The following is a 15,151-nucleotide window of genomic DNA, read 5'->3' on the forward strand; positions in this document are numbered from 1 at the left end:
TTGCTAGAGACCACAAAGGTCGAATCTTTTGAAATTTGATCCCTTGATAGCCAAATTTCCGGTGTAAATCCGATTAAAAAGCTTGCTCTACGTCTAATTACACTTTATGTAAAATTTCAAATTTTTTCATCAGGAATTGACTGAGTAATTTCGTAAAGACCGCAGAGGTCCTTTTTTTAAAACTTTATTATAAAGCATTTATTATTCTGGACTCAAATCAAATTAAAAGTTTGATCCATATCCAAGTAACCGACACCTACAATTTTAAATATTTAACTCCAATTTGGCGTAGTTGAGTTTTCAAAAGTCAAATCATTGAACTTTAAAGCCAAATTTATGGCCGAAATTTCTTATGTTAAATTTCCACTCTGTAGACTGAATATTGTCAGAGTAGTTTGGTAGGGAAATGTACAAAGGAAGCCCAAAGGAATAGTTGGCCGAAACGTCGGGAAACAACAACTAAAAACTGACGATGATTGTCCGCAATAATAAATCCAATTTTAGATTAATTTCTATTATACTCTCTTTGTCTGTCTGTCTGTCTGTCTGTCTGTTTCTCTCTCTCTCTCTCTCTCTCTCTCTCTCTCTCTCTCTCTCTCTCTCTCTCTCTGTTCCACATTTTTAGGAAGCTACTGAACGATCTAGCTTAAACTTTCTATGGACATAATGAGATGCAGTTAACTAAATATTGTCTCTTAGGAATTAAAAGGGATTAGTATTTAATGCAAAGGTGAGCATAAATTCAACCCTAGCCATCCATCAATTTGGCATAAAAAATCTCATTACTAATCAGGTTAAAATGTCTTATAAAGGGACTATAAAACTTATAAAAAGGTTTCAATAAAGAAAACCTTTTCTGAAATATAAAGGATTTAACAACAATTTTATTCATAAAAAGACAGATGGAGAAAGTGGATTTTTTTTTTTGTATATTTGCACTTTCAAAGTTGAAAAAAGAACCGAGTATTTTAGCAAAGCTTACTTTCGAAATAAATCGGAAATCCTCACCTGTTGATTTCTCATTACTAATTCTTTTGCCGGGGTCTAGTGGTGGGCGCCCTTTTCTCTTCCCTGGAACCTCTTTCCTACAGAAGAGACGTCGCGAGCCTGTCTCTGCTTTATCGTTATTTTTATGACAAGTGCTAAGCTCTAATCTATGGCCTCTCCTTGCCTGACTTTCACGAAAAAAATCCGTCTATCTAAAACCACTATCAATAATTCCCCCCACTCTTTATCTGTACCCAAGCCTAAGCTTAGATTCCATAAACAAAGCTTCTTTCTTAGAATTACACGCCTATGGAACTCTGTTCCGTTTTCCTGCTTTCCAAATGGCTACAATATGATTGTCTTCAAGTCCAACATAAACAAATTCTTGATGAGTCATCCCTTTAAGTAATCCAATTGATCAAATTTTCACTACTATCGATGATTGACATGTTCCCCTTGACCACTGTACACGAATTAACCCTTATCCTCGAGGCACCCTCGGGCCTTTATAAGTGGTAACTCCTTTGTAAAAAAAAAGCTACCGTTAGATGTAAACTAGGATTTTGTCGTTGCTTATCGTTATTAATGCATTTAGAGTCAGAAATTTTTAACAGCATATAAGGATTAGTATTCTTTGGATTATTGGTTCTACGTTTCCCACCTCGAGAGTTATTCGTACAATGGTTATGTCCTTGTAATCTCTGACCCTCTTCAGATGTATCTTTTTAACTCGGAAATAGTTTTGTCGAACACAGAAATTTGCACGAAATTTCGAACAAGACATTGTTTTAATCCAAGGAAGTAGCAAATCTCTCGTTCCGTTAGACATCTTCACGTAAAAGCTTTAATTTAATTCACAAATTCATTATTAATGTCGCTCGCGCTTATTATTGAAACTTCGACCCCTAGAAGAGTGTCACTTACAACTGAAATTTACCTAGTACTAAAGTACTAGGTAAATTTCAGTTGTAAGTGACACTTTGCGTTGCGGAAAAAAATGATGGAGATATTTGGAAGCTTAAAACTATTTAAAAACAGCAGAAAAGGATACTAAATAATCTACTTTTATGTATAATCATATTGGCAGCAGAAAATTTAAATTCGATGAACTTGATACTGAGTGATTAGATTAAAGTGAAGAGTGTCGCCGTATTCTGTTATGTCGTTTGGGCAGTTCACTAATGTTTTCTTATCTCAAGTTAGACTGTTTTCTTTAATTTCATTTTAGTTCAGTCGAAGTTCTCAGAAATCGAGGAGCCCCATTCTTGAAGTGAACACTTGATCTCTATATGAGACGAGCAGGGAGACCTGACGTTGCCCGGGATTGGATGATGATCAACAAATATTTCCCACTCCTATATTTTTATTGTCGTTGAAATCCGTGAAATCGCCCGGGAGGAAGCTTCACATGAATCTATGCATTAATTTAGTCCCAAATATATCTTATTCTACACTGCACTCTTGAGAACCTACTGTTTCTTTGATAACATTATTTCATATAAACTTCTTTCGAGTTTCAAAAAAAAATACATTAAGAAATTTATATGCTGGATTTTAACCTCCAGACAACGTCATAAACACACACACACACACACACACACACACACACACACACACACACACACACACACACACACACACACACACACAAAAGAAAAAACACGTAAATTTTCAAGTCTTATAAAATTCCTTGCATTTAATAAAAGATTAAGAAACTTACGTGCGGGGTTTGAACCGACAGACCCAGTCATGCAAAAAAAAAAACATCAAAAAAAAAACAAAAAAATACGCTAGTAGAATTTTCACGGCCCGTTGTTCTATCATTGTTGCTAAGCAACGATATGGAAACATGGCGATGATTGATAAATTAAAATAACGATTTCGATTATCGGTAATTATCGAGGGCATGCTAAGACAAAACTTAACGAAGATTAATTATGGATAAGTATAGCATTAAACAACATACGAAAATTGTAAAAAATGTTACCAAAATCAGGCAATCCTTTGGCGACATTATCTCTCGCTATGGCAATGACAAATGGCTACCTCGTTCCCCAGACTAGACTAGCCACGACTTTTTTCTTGTGGGAATATCTCAAAGAAAGTGTCTATGTTAACAAATCCCAAACCCTGCAAGAATTGAAGGAAAACATTAGCAACGAATAATAGAGTTAAATCGCAATCCAAAGATTCTTCAATCTGTCATAAATAATGCTTTGGAAAGAGCACAGATATGTGAAACTGAAAATGGGCAACATTTAAAAAGACATTATTTGTCGTAAATAAAAGTGTTGGAATTTTTTTTTATAATTTATATAATTTCTTCAATGGCTTGGTCAAATTGTGTCAAAATTACAGAAAAATATCATGAAAAGTAAAGAATCTATTTAAGTTCAAAACTCTTTAGTTACTTTTTGGACACTCTGTACGAAAAAGATTCCCCATGATAAGTTATTGTGATAAAACCTGGTACAGATACACCTTAGGCAGTCGTGGATAAGCTTTCAAGCGAAGCCTTGCCGTTTCTATATTCGCTAATGGCAAATTTGAAGGGAGTATTACACTAGAAAATTGCTTCTTTTCCTTGATGGAATGCATTCATTGAGTGTTCTTATTTAGCCCCTTTTCGATAAACATCTTAGATATCATAGAAGATGTAAACAGGTACTACACTTTACCCGAAGTGATTTGAAATTATACAAGTAAATAGCGTCTAGCTCATTGATGTATTATACATATTCGTATACTTAAGATTCGTAACATTTTTATTGTGTACTTTTTGGTATTTGGTTCTGGGAATGTTAGCAATATTTTTTTTCATAACATTTCGTTTATACATAGTTTAATGGAAGGACAGCATCGTTTTTAGTTTTCAGAGGTTATTAAAGAATAATATAAAACTTTCAATCTGAAGAAAAAGAAAAGAAAGGGGTCCATTGCTGTATCTGATGATGATAATAATGCTAGTAATATGAAGTATAATAAAGAAAGAATGAAGTTTTATCAAAACGAAACAGGAACAGAGAAAAATAAATGTCGCATTTGGTTGAAAACATATCAACCAATTCCGGTCATTTAATGCTGATTCCAGTAATAGTTTTACGCTTTAAGTACTTTACACTTTCAACTATTTATCCATGGTGTTTCGTTTAGTAAATTTGTTTTACTGAATATCAACTGTTTTCAGTTTTTGAGCATAAAGAGTCACTACTTATGGAGGCTCGGAGGTCACTCGAGGATAAATATTAATAGGTGTACACCAGTCAATGGTATAATAACGTAGAAATCGTTAGTAGTGGAAATTTGGTAAAGTGGATTACTTAAGGGGACGTTTAATCAAGAACTTGTTTATGTTGGACTTGAAGACGATCATATTGTAATCAGCTCGAAAGCAAACAAACAGAAGAGTGTTCCACAGGCTTGCAATTCTAAGAGAGAAGCGCTGTTCATGAATCTACGTTTAGGTTTAGCCACTGATAAAGAGTGGAGAGGAAATTATTGATAGTGGACCTGTGTTTTTCGTGAAAGTTTGACGAGATTGATTATATATTGGAGCTCAGAAAAACAGTTGCCATGAAAATAACGATAAAAAGAGACAAGCTCGCAAACGTCTTTTCTGTGGGAAAGGCAAGATAAGGTCTTTCTAGAAGCTCCTGCCCAAATGTGGCAACAGTACTTCATCATTGGACGTACTTGTCTCTTATATAGGTAGGGAATTGAATCAGCAATGAAATATCTACTGGAGCTATAGAAGGATCCAACCATTTTTCCAGCGACCTTGGCAACAGATTTGATGTACGTGATCCATTTCAGATCAGGAGTAAAGATCAAGCCCAGAAACGTTCCAAAACTATTTTCGGGTTATTTAATGCTTAATCCAGTGATTGTTAAAAAGTTTTATTTTTGTTAGTATCTTTACATATTTAACAACAATAACATACATATTTAACGCAGTTTAGGTCAGGAAGTCAGTGATAGGTAATCAACCTGAGGGAGCAATTTTACCTCATTGGGAAGCTTAATATCCCCCCAGGGGCCGGAGGAGGGCCGAATAACTATGCTAGGATCGCTTTAATCGATCCCGGGTAGCGACAGATATCCCGATGAATTGAAATAGAGAATATAAATATATATTTTATTTCATTGTCAAAATAGATATTGTTTAAAGTCAGAGAAATATATTTTGTATTTAAAATTGATGACATGGAACTCAGAACAATAGCATAACACTGTCTGGCCTTGACGAACTCAAAAGCCAGATGTCCGACTGATAGGGTTGACCTTAGGGGTCATTGGAATTTAATGTATCTGTAAATCTCAGATCACAAAATTGGTGGATTGCACACCCGCAAAATCTGGGGTTTCCCGATTTCGTGGCGTGATCTGATTGGCTGGGGAGACTTCCACCCCCGACCATATACACCCCCATTAATACGAATGTCGCGCGAAAATTAGCCAGTTTCCGAACGAGTTTCGAAGCAGTTCAGCAAGAGTTTGTGCGCAAAACTCGATGTAACCCCCGTTCCCTGAAGACATGACCACTCCTCCAAAAAAAAACGTCTGATGCTATCTGTGAAAAATATATGAGACTTTGAAAAACTTACTAAGAACTGAACGATATTTGTAAAACATTGTATATAATTTCGTGAATTAATCCTCGTAGATTAGAATTTCACGTGTCTGTTTTTCGTTCTGCCTGCGGCTTCGATATTCGCTTTCAGCATACAGGATTAAATGTAACAACCCTCAGAGAAGGACCAGAAAATCCGAGTCGAGTTTCCAGATAAAAAGGGGTCCTAGCCCAACTTCATCAGTGTGGGGTTACGCAGTATCTTAAGGCAGTTCGCTATGATAAAAAAAAAACGTAACGCCTCGTATACTGTTTTTCCGCCGTCATTATTAGTTATGATGACTGAACTTATGCATTAATGACCTGATATTTCCACCTCTGTGCTGCAAATAATGTCCGTGTGAGACAATATAAAACAGCCCCTGTGATGGGCGTGAGTCAGAAGAAGAAATGCTTCACTGTATTCCTGACAAAAGTATATTAATAATTTCATTGACTGGGCCAAAAAATACACTCTTAAATACAGAAGGTCGCCCGTTTTAATAGTGTTATTACTTTCTTTGCATGTCTTCAACTTTTACAGTTAAAAGGTAGAAGGCTTTATTATTAGGACGACGCCCATAAGATAAAGACCGCCCAGGATGTCCATGCGTAACAATCGTTCATAGCTGGAAAAAGCGTATTGAGCACGTTGGAGACTATATAGAAAAATAAATTTTGGAGCATAAAAGGTCACCCGTTAGAATAGTATAACTTCTGTTTTCGTAGCTCTTTAACTTTTTTTTTTAGTTAAAAAACATACGCGGCTTTACTTATGAAACGACAGCCTTAGAATTTATATAGTGGAAAATATTTATATTCTCTGATAGAAAGATAAGATGTATTTCGCTTTTCAGAAAAATAAACAGCTGGAAGGAAAGAAAAGAAACAAGTTCGTTAGAATATGATAAAGAGACATAGAAAAGAGAAGAAATATAAGACGGAAAAAGTTCATCGGTAAAAGTTATTGTTAAATCTTGAAGAAAAAAAAAGTCCGTGTTTCCTAAAACAAAAGCTTGCAAATAATAGTTCAGAGGCGTGCTTATTTAAAAAAGGAAAAAAAAAATGTTCAAACACATGAACATCGCCGAAATATCAAATGACAAGAAGCTGAGCCGAGAGAAAAAGGATGAGGAAATAAACATAAGGCATATAGGAGATGGAAAACTAATAATTAAAAACCAAACAAAATATAAGAACAAAACCTGCAAATGAGACAAGAAGAACGCACACTGCCACGAACAAGAATACCTAAATAAAACACGATTAGTCAAGAATCTTAGAATAAAAATATATTTCGTTCATGAGACGAAAACAAAGACTTCCAATGGAAAAAGGATGTGAAATAACAAAAGAAAGTCGAGAGGAGAACGTAAATCTATGAAAAAAAAAAACAACAGAATTTGTCAAGCAACAAACTAAAAGATACAATAAGAATCTTAAGAAAATATAAAAGAAAGAATGCACACTTTTCCGTCAAACTGTGTTGATTTTCTTATCGACGCCATTTTAAAAAAATGGCTTCCTTTATTAATCTTATTAGTTTCATTAACACGGAGAATTTGATATTATTATAAATTCAGACCATTGTTATCTTTCTTCCGAGATATTATCATCGAATTGTCGTTGGCACGTTTTATTGTGATTTTATATATTTAATAGTTTTATAACTTTCCTAATAATGACAATAGTAATTATTAAATAATGAAAATGATTATGACTAGAAGTGAATGGGCATGTTGCAATTACTACTACTACTAATAATAATAATAACAATAGTAATAATAATAATATCAATAATAATGATGACGTCAACAGCATAAACTAAAATAATAATAATAATAATAACAACAACACAACAACAACAACAATAATAATAATAATAATAATAATAATAATAATAATGATAATAATAATAATAATAATAATAATAATAATAATAATAATAATAATAATAACCCTAAATATAAAATTGGAGGTTATCGGAAACGAATGAAAAAGCTATGGGACTTATCCAGCAACAAAAAAAAGAATTGGGGACCAATCAAAACTGATACTTGAAAGGTTGGCTCTGAAGACTGGAACAAACGGAAATATAGCGAAACATAAACGAGGAAAATGAGCATGAGTGAAGCGCACGTGTGGAAACCCTACAAATAGAAGCCCCACGAGTAGAAACACTACACGTGGAGGACCTGTAAACGTAGAACCCGAGAACAATGAAACAAAACTAACAAAGGATGAAGCAGATGAAATAATAAAAAAAAATGATGAACAATGAAAAACAAAGCTCCCCTCTTTAAGGAACCAAAAGCAGAAGAAATTAAAAACAGAAACAGAAAAGGTTACCAAACTCCATCCACACATCACAACAGATACAATCACAGGTTTCAACTATTTTATTTACGCAGGCGCCAATATGATAAGTATGAAGTTCAAATCAGAAAAGAAAAAACAACCGGGGAATGATGGACCGACACAACCTGAATGGGAAATGCGGCTAGATACCCAAATCAACAGACATAAAAAGAAGCCAAAACGATAAACAGGCAGATGGTGACGTGGATAAGATGGAAAATTGGAAATGCGACTAGCAAGGGGAGGCTGAACAAGAAACATGCAGAACTGAACCAAAAACAAATGGGAGCAAAAGAAGGGAGATTGAGACAATATAGGTACGAGTCTGAACATTGTAAACAAAACAGATCATTCGAAGACAATAAAAGCCAATTCAACCAAAATGTGAGCGGACGACATACAAAAACAGAACGACCAAACCCCACAGAAAAATAAAACCTCTACTGGATTAAGATATCGGAAGAAGGGCGCGATCGTAATAGAAATGTCGAATGGCTGAAAATCATGAAAGAAGAGTTACAACAAATCGAAGAAAGAACAGTGAATGAAATCAGCAAGGAAATTCTAAAGTGAACATTCATACAATCATACATGCATATTGCTTCAAAAAAGTCACAACATTACACGAGAGGCTAGCCCTAAACATGAGAAGATATATACGGGAAACAAACGCGCCAGATTGGATGGCGAAAGGCAGAACCACACTGATACGGAAGGACACAGATGAAGGAACTGCCCACCAGTAACTATAGGCCAATCACGTACTTACTCACTATATGGAAAATACTAACAGCACAACTGAATGAACAAATCTATTACTCCCTGAATAATCAAGGAACAGAAAGGATGTCAAAAAAGAAACCGAGGAACACATGATCTGCTATATATAGATCAAAAGCCCCCGAAAGAAGTAAAAAGAAAGAGAAGGAATATAGCCATGGCATAGATTGACTACAAAAAAACGTACGAGAGGATCCCCAAAGCATGTATAATAGAATGCTTAAAAATGTATAAAATACTAAGCAGGATCATCAACGTAATTGGGAATGAAATGAGAACATGGAGGTTGAAATTGACAGCTGATGGACAACATATAACAGAAATTAACATACAAAACGACATCTACAAAGGATATTCATTATCACCACTTTTGTTCGTCATAGCCATGATATCCCTGAACAATATAATGAGAAAGTGCCAAGCTAGATACAAGTTCTCTAATACAGAGGAAAAAAAATGAGCCACCTGATCTACATGGACAATCTAAAACTTTTCGCAAAGACAAAAAAGGAACTACTGAAACTAATAAACACTTCCAGGATCTTCAGCCAGGATATCCAAATGGAGTTTGGTATTGGAAAGCGCGCACTATTAAAAGAGAACACTGGAGACGCAGAAGACATAGAACTACCCAACCAAACAAAGATAGAGCACTAGGGGAACAAGACGCATATAAATACTTGGGAGTTCTGGGAGTTGACACCATCAAAGCATAAAAAAAAAATAAAAAAATAAAGGAGAGGATTGAAAAGGAATACCTCAGAACAAGAAAATTCCTGGAAACCAAATTATATAGCAAAAACCTAATGAAAGGTTTAAATACATAAGTAGTACTAGTAAGATACACTGGACTGTTCATTGGTTGGACAGAAGAAGAATTGAAACAGCTCCACCAGAGGACCAGGAAACTCATGATCATGCACAGTGCACTACATTCAAAGGACAATGTTGACCGACGCTACGTGAAAAGGTAAGACGGCGGGAGATGGTGGTTTGTATAGAAGACTGTGTGAATGATGCAAAAAAAAAAAAGAACTAGAAAATACATAATGCAGAGAACTGAAAGGATAAAAATAGCAGTGGGAGACGCTGTGAATCCTCAGCGATCCCCTAATCGGAATCTCCTTTATCACATACGAGTCTAAACCTCAGTACGGACCTCAATGTGGCTTGTGCTCGTTCTTCGCAGAGGACACAGTCGATCAGGTCGGAATCACTTCACCTTCGGGTTGGTAGGTCGTTGCTTCGTCGGACTGTCACACTGAAAATGAATCAATTTTCATGCACGCAAAAGAAACACAGTCTTAAATATATCTATTCTACGAGATAATGCCAGTTAGATACACAAAATATAACTTATATACAATTATTCAGATGCTGAATTTTGACAAAAGTCGACCGGGTCTCAATTTAAATTAGTATTAGATTCGCTCAAATCTCAGCTCCAACTGACGATTTTAGCGCGGAGACTCGCTTATGTAGGCAGATCAGGAGTAGGTCTGGCTACCGCCTAGACGAATCACAGGTAAGTACGTTGTCTTAGGGGGATTCCCGATTCCTTGCGCGTGTACCTGCGATCTGCTGATTTCTCAGGCCCACAAACAGTCAAGCTCATAGCCTCAATTTCCTTTACCGATTCTTCAGGTGACATATGTTGCTAGTTTTCCACCAAACATAAAATATATACGTCGGTTTCATAAAAATAATAAAATTCATAATCTTCAGCAGGGATGGATGCTGATCCCCGGGCATACGATAATACTTAAGAAATTAAACAAGCATATCTGCCCGGCATTCTCCAGTGTTTTGGGAGTCTCAACCTCTCCCAAATGGGGAGCCCTAGCGCTCTAGGAGACGGTCACGTCACAACACTCTAAATGAACAACAAAACAGAAAACAGCAAGACTGTTGTGTCGTGGAACAACGGTGAAAATAAGAACAATCAAGTAAAGGTTCGGTTAAGGAACAAGTGTATTAACAATAATGTACAAAGATAAGAAAACGTGTATATCTGCTGGGTACTCGGATAGCAGTTGAAGTGCAGTCGCGTCTCTCTCACCGGTGTTGGAAACGGGAGCTTAGAGAGGCTTATTGCAACTCAAGTTCCATTGGAGATCAATGGCCGCTGCGAGCGAGGGATAGATAGTGGGCGGCTGTTGCCATAATGCAACATCATTTGCATATATTATGAGAAGAGGTGGAGAGCACTGGAAAACTAAGGAGGCTTGTTGTCACTCAGCTTCCAGAGAACACCACAGGTTGTTTTCAAGGAGAGATCCTTTATGACCTGTGTGAAAGTTCCTCGTGAGCTAATAATAATAATAATAATAATAATAATAATAATAATAATAATAATAATAATAATCGCAACATTAGTAAAACAAATCGATAGAGATAGAAATCTAATAAATAAACGGCTGTATGCCTGTCTATCTGTAGGTTTGTACGTCTATCTGTCTGTTCCCATATTTTTAAACTGTCTCCTCCGAAAATAAAATTTGCAGACTGACACTAGGGGCCGCAAATGATTGGGGTTTTTACGGGCGGTTATTTTATGGGTCTTTTTTTTTTTTTTTTTACACAGTGATCACCACTTATCAAGGCCCGGAAGCCACTCAGGGATAAGGGTTATTGCAAGTACATTACTTTAGTGTGGAGATTTGATGAAGTGTTTAATTAAGGGGGCGGTTTATTAGGAATTTGTTAACATTGGACTTGAAGTCTTTAGTCTGTTATAATTTTTTATGATAAAAAATGGCTCAAAATTTTTGTTTTAAATCGTATAATATTTTGTGGCTTCATCTTATTTTCTTTTTCTTTTTAATTTTTAATTGGTTTATACGCTGGTTTAGATACAGTGGTAACGTCACTTGGTTTAATTGATTTATACGCTGGTTTAGATGCAGTGGTAACGTCACCAACTTCAAAATACTACAGTTTCGATTCGAGCTGATGGCAACTAAGTGCTTTTGTTGTTACTTTTGGTTGGTTGGTTGGTTGTTTTTGTTTAACGGTATATCAACCTTTTTCAGGTTATTTAATGCCGAATCCAGTGATTTGGAAGAAAAAGTCTTTAATAAAATATATTTTTTTCAAGTCGGTTTCTATTTAACCCATAGTTGGAACCCTAACAGGTGCTACCACTCCGGGTCAGAGTGGACCTGGGAGCAATGGCAAGTTAAGGGTGGCTCCACACTCCCCAAAGCCCGCAAGCTGGGACCTCACCATCGGATATAGTTTAAGGTCATATCCAGGACCATTGTTACTTTAAAATCACGACTATATATATATGAAATCTGGACAAATTAAAATATATTTAAGCGTATTTTACGCCCGGGCAAATCCGGATGGCCCCTCCCGCTAGACACATTGAAACAAGTAAACTGGAAGTGCAAAAATATAAGTAACGTACCCACCCCCTCAAAAAAATATATATGTTATGCCGGTATAAATGGCGCCACACCAAAGAATCGAGAAATGTTGAGGTGAATAGAAAAACCTTCGAGAGAGAGAAAGAGAGAGAGAGAGAAAGAGAGAGAGAGAGAAAGAGAGAGAGAAAGAGAAAGAAAGAGAGAGAATGAGAGAGAAAGAGAGAGAGTGAGAGAGAAAGAGAGAGAGAAAGAGAGAGAGAGAAAGAGAGAGAGAAAGAGGAAGAGAGAGAAAGAGAGAGAGTGAAAGAGAGAGAGAAAGAGGGAGAGAGAGAAAGAGAGAGAGAGAGAGAGAGAGAGAGAAAGAGAGAGAGAGAGAGAGAGGGGTAGCTCAATAAATGCATTTGCAAAGGTTACTGACGGAGTTGGAGAATACTGAAAATCTGGGGAGACTTTTTTTAAACTCAGACTCCATAGAACACCGTCGATTGATGCCAATAATTGATATCTGATAGTGACTTGCATGAGCACGCTTGGTGACTAAAATTATAATGATAATGATCATGACGACGACGACAACAATAATAACAAAGCAAATAATAATAATAATAATAATAATAATAATAATAATAATAATAATAATAATAATAATAATAATAATAACTAGCGGGACCTGTGGAAATTCCACAAGGGACTATTCATATGTAATATATTGATGTTGGCATTCTGTAGATGTTCAGCGTAAATGGAGACGATCTGAAATTATGGTAGCTTTTTTTAAACTGCAAAAGTATTTATCCCGCTTAAATATGATATAGCCGGCTTGAATATGATATTTTAATTCTTGCAGATTTCGTATATATTATTATAGAGTTAATGTTCAATCGAGTTTTATATATTATAAAGTTGCGATTTCAAATATATATATATATATATATATATATATATATATATGATTCTTAGTAAAATTATTTATAAAAAATTAACTGAGTTGAGCGCAATCAGCTATAATCGAAACTGAAACCAAAACTTATGAACAATTATTTATTACAAGCAATGGAAGTACATAACAATTAAACGGCCCGTATGTAAGCGTGACACAGAAAATAACACACACAATAGCGTATTAATATACAGATAATAAAAGTAAAAAAATCATTATTATTAATCTTTATGGAAATCGCTCAAGGCAAGTCAGGAAGCCACTTAATGTGAGGCGCTAAAAATACCACTTGCAATCATTAGATAATGATTAATATATTATTTCTAGATTCTAACATAGTAAACTGTAATTGTTCATCCCCGCCCCTTTTGTCAGGAACATCGCTTAAAGACAAATTAAAAGAAAGCGAGACTGCGGAAAGTACACTTTAATTACTCTTACGATAATACAAATGAATCTGCAAATGGAGAGTGCTGGAAATCTGGGGAGACTTGCTGTCACCTAGACTCGAGGTAATACTCTTTGATGATCGCCGAGTGAGCAACAATAATGATAATAATTGTCAGTTTTATATCAATCATTTGCGAGGAGGGATCTAGCCTCATCAGGTCGGATATATACGCTTAAATATATGTTCATTAATGCAGATTTCGCATTTATTAATTAATTAATATCAATTACGTATTAAATATTATATTGTAGCTAATATATAGTATTGGTTTCAATATATATATATATATATATATATATATATATATATAGATAGATAGATAGATAGATATAGATATAGATATATATACTAGAAAAAGTACCCGTCGTTGACTGGGTTGAAAATAAGCCTACAGAAAATGGACTCTGATTTAGGAAAGTATAATAGGTTATGAAAAAAAGGGTTGTAAAGAGATAGCTTCGCATTTGGGGGTATCAACACCAAAGCAAAATATGATGAAATTAAAAATAAAATAGATAAACCCCATAATTTATTTTACCATACGTGTTCACATTGAAACACTTATCACAATATTCTGTGGATTTATATTAAAAACCTTGTTAAACTTTGTGACATATTTCCATTCTATGGAGGTCAGGTGCGAACGAACACCCCATAATTTTATTATACCATATTTCTTCAAACTGAAACATAATTATCATTTAATTTACAACATACTTATCAAAGTATTTTTATGTACATCTGAATCAAAAACACTTGTAAACGTTTATTTTTTTATTTTTAAATTGTTTATTTCCAGACTTTGTGAACCAGGAGCGAACGCAGACTCCACAATTTTAATGAACCACAGTTCTGCCAGATCAAGCATACTAATTCCTGTGTCTCGATACATCTTCTATCATTATATGAAATAGTTTTTTTTTAAATAGTCAACAACATACGAGCCTATTCGTGACCAGACACACACACATACACACACAGACATTCAGCTTTATATATATATATATATATATATATATGTATATATGTGTATATATATATATATATATATATATATATATATATATATATATATACACAAGTTAGAAAAGCATTTCATCCAAGGCATGAAAATTGTTAAACAAAATGTTTTTACTATGGGCTTTAAAAATAAAGGCACAAGATTCAATTTGAAATCTATCTTCAAAGTGCACTTTTATAAATTTTACAAAGTAACGTATACACATTTTATACGTTACTTTGTAAAATGTATAAAAGTGTACTTTTAAGATAAATAAATTTCAAATTGAATCTTGTACCTTTATTTTTAAAGCCTATAGTAAAACATTTTGTTTAACAATTTTCATGCCTTCGATGAAATGCTTTTCTAATTTGTATCGTATCTTTTTAAGATTATACTTTATTTAATTTATTAATTTGGATAAACAAAATGAATGTGGTTTTGCATTTATTTATAAAAACTCTCCTACACTCTATTTCAGTTTGTATTTCTCCTCACACTACAACTCATTTTTGCAACCCCCTCATTTTATCATTACAGGTCTTAATATTCTCTCTGTTTTAGTTTGTATTTCTCCTCACACCACAACTCTTTTTTGCAACTCCCTCTTTGTCATACATGTCTGAATAATGAGACAATCTGATTTTTTAACAAA

The sequence above is a fragment of the Euprymna scolopes genome, chromosome 33 (genome assembly GCF_053919585.1).
Source record: "Euprymna scolopes isolate OS-2025 chromosome 33, ASM5391958v1, whole genome shotgun sequence".
Classification (NCBI taxonomy): Eukaryota; Metazoa; Mollusca; class Cephalopoda; order Sepiida; family Sepiolidae; genus Euprymna; species Euprymna scolopes.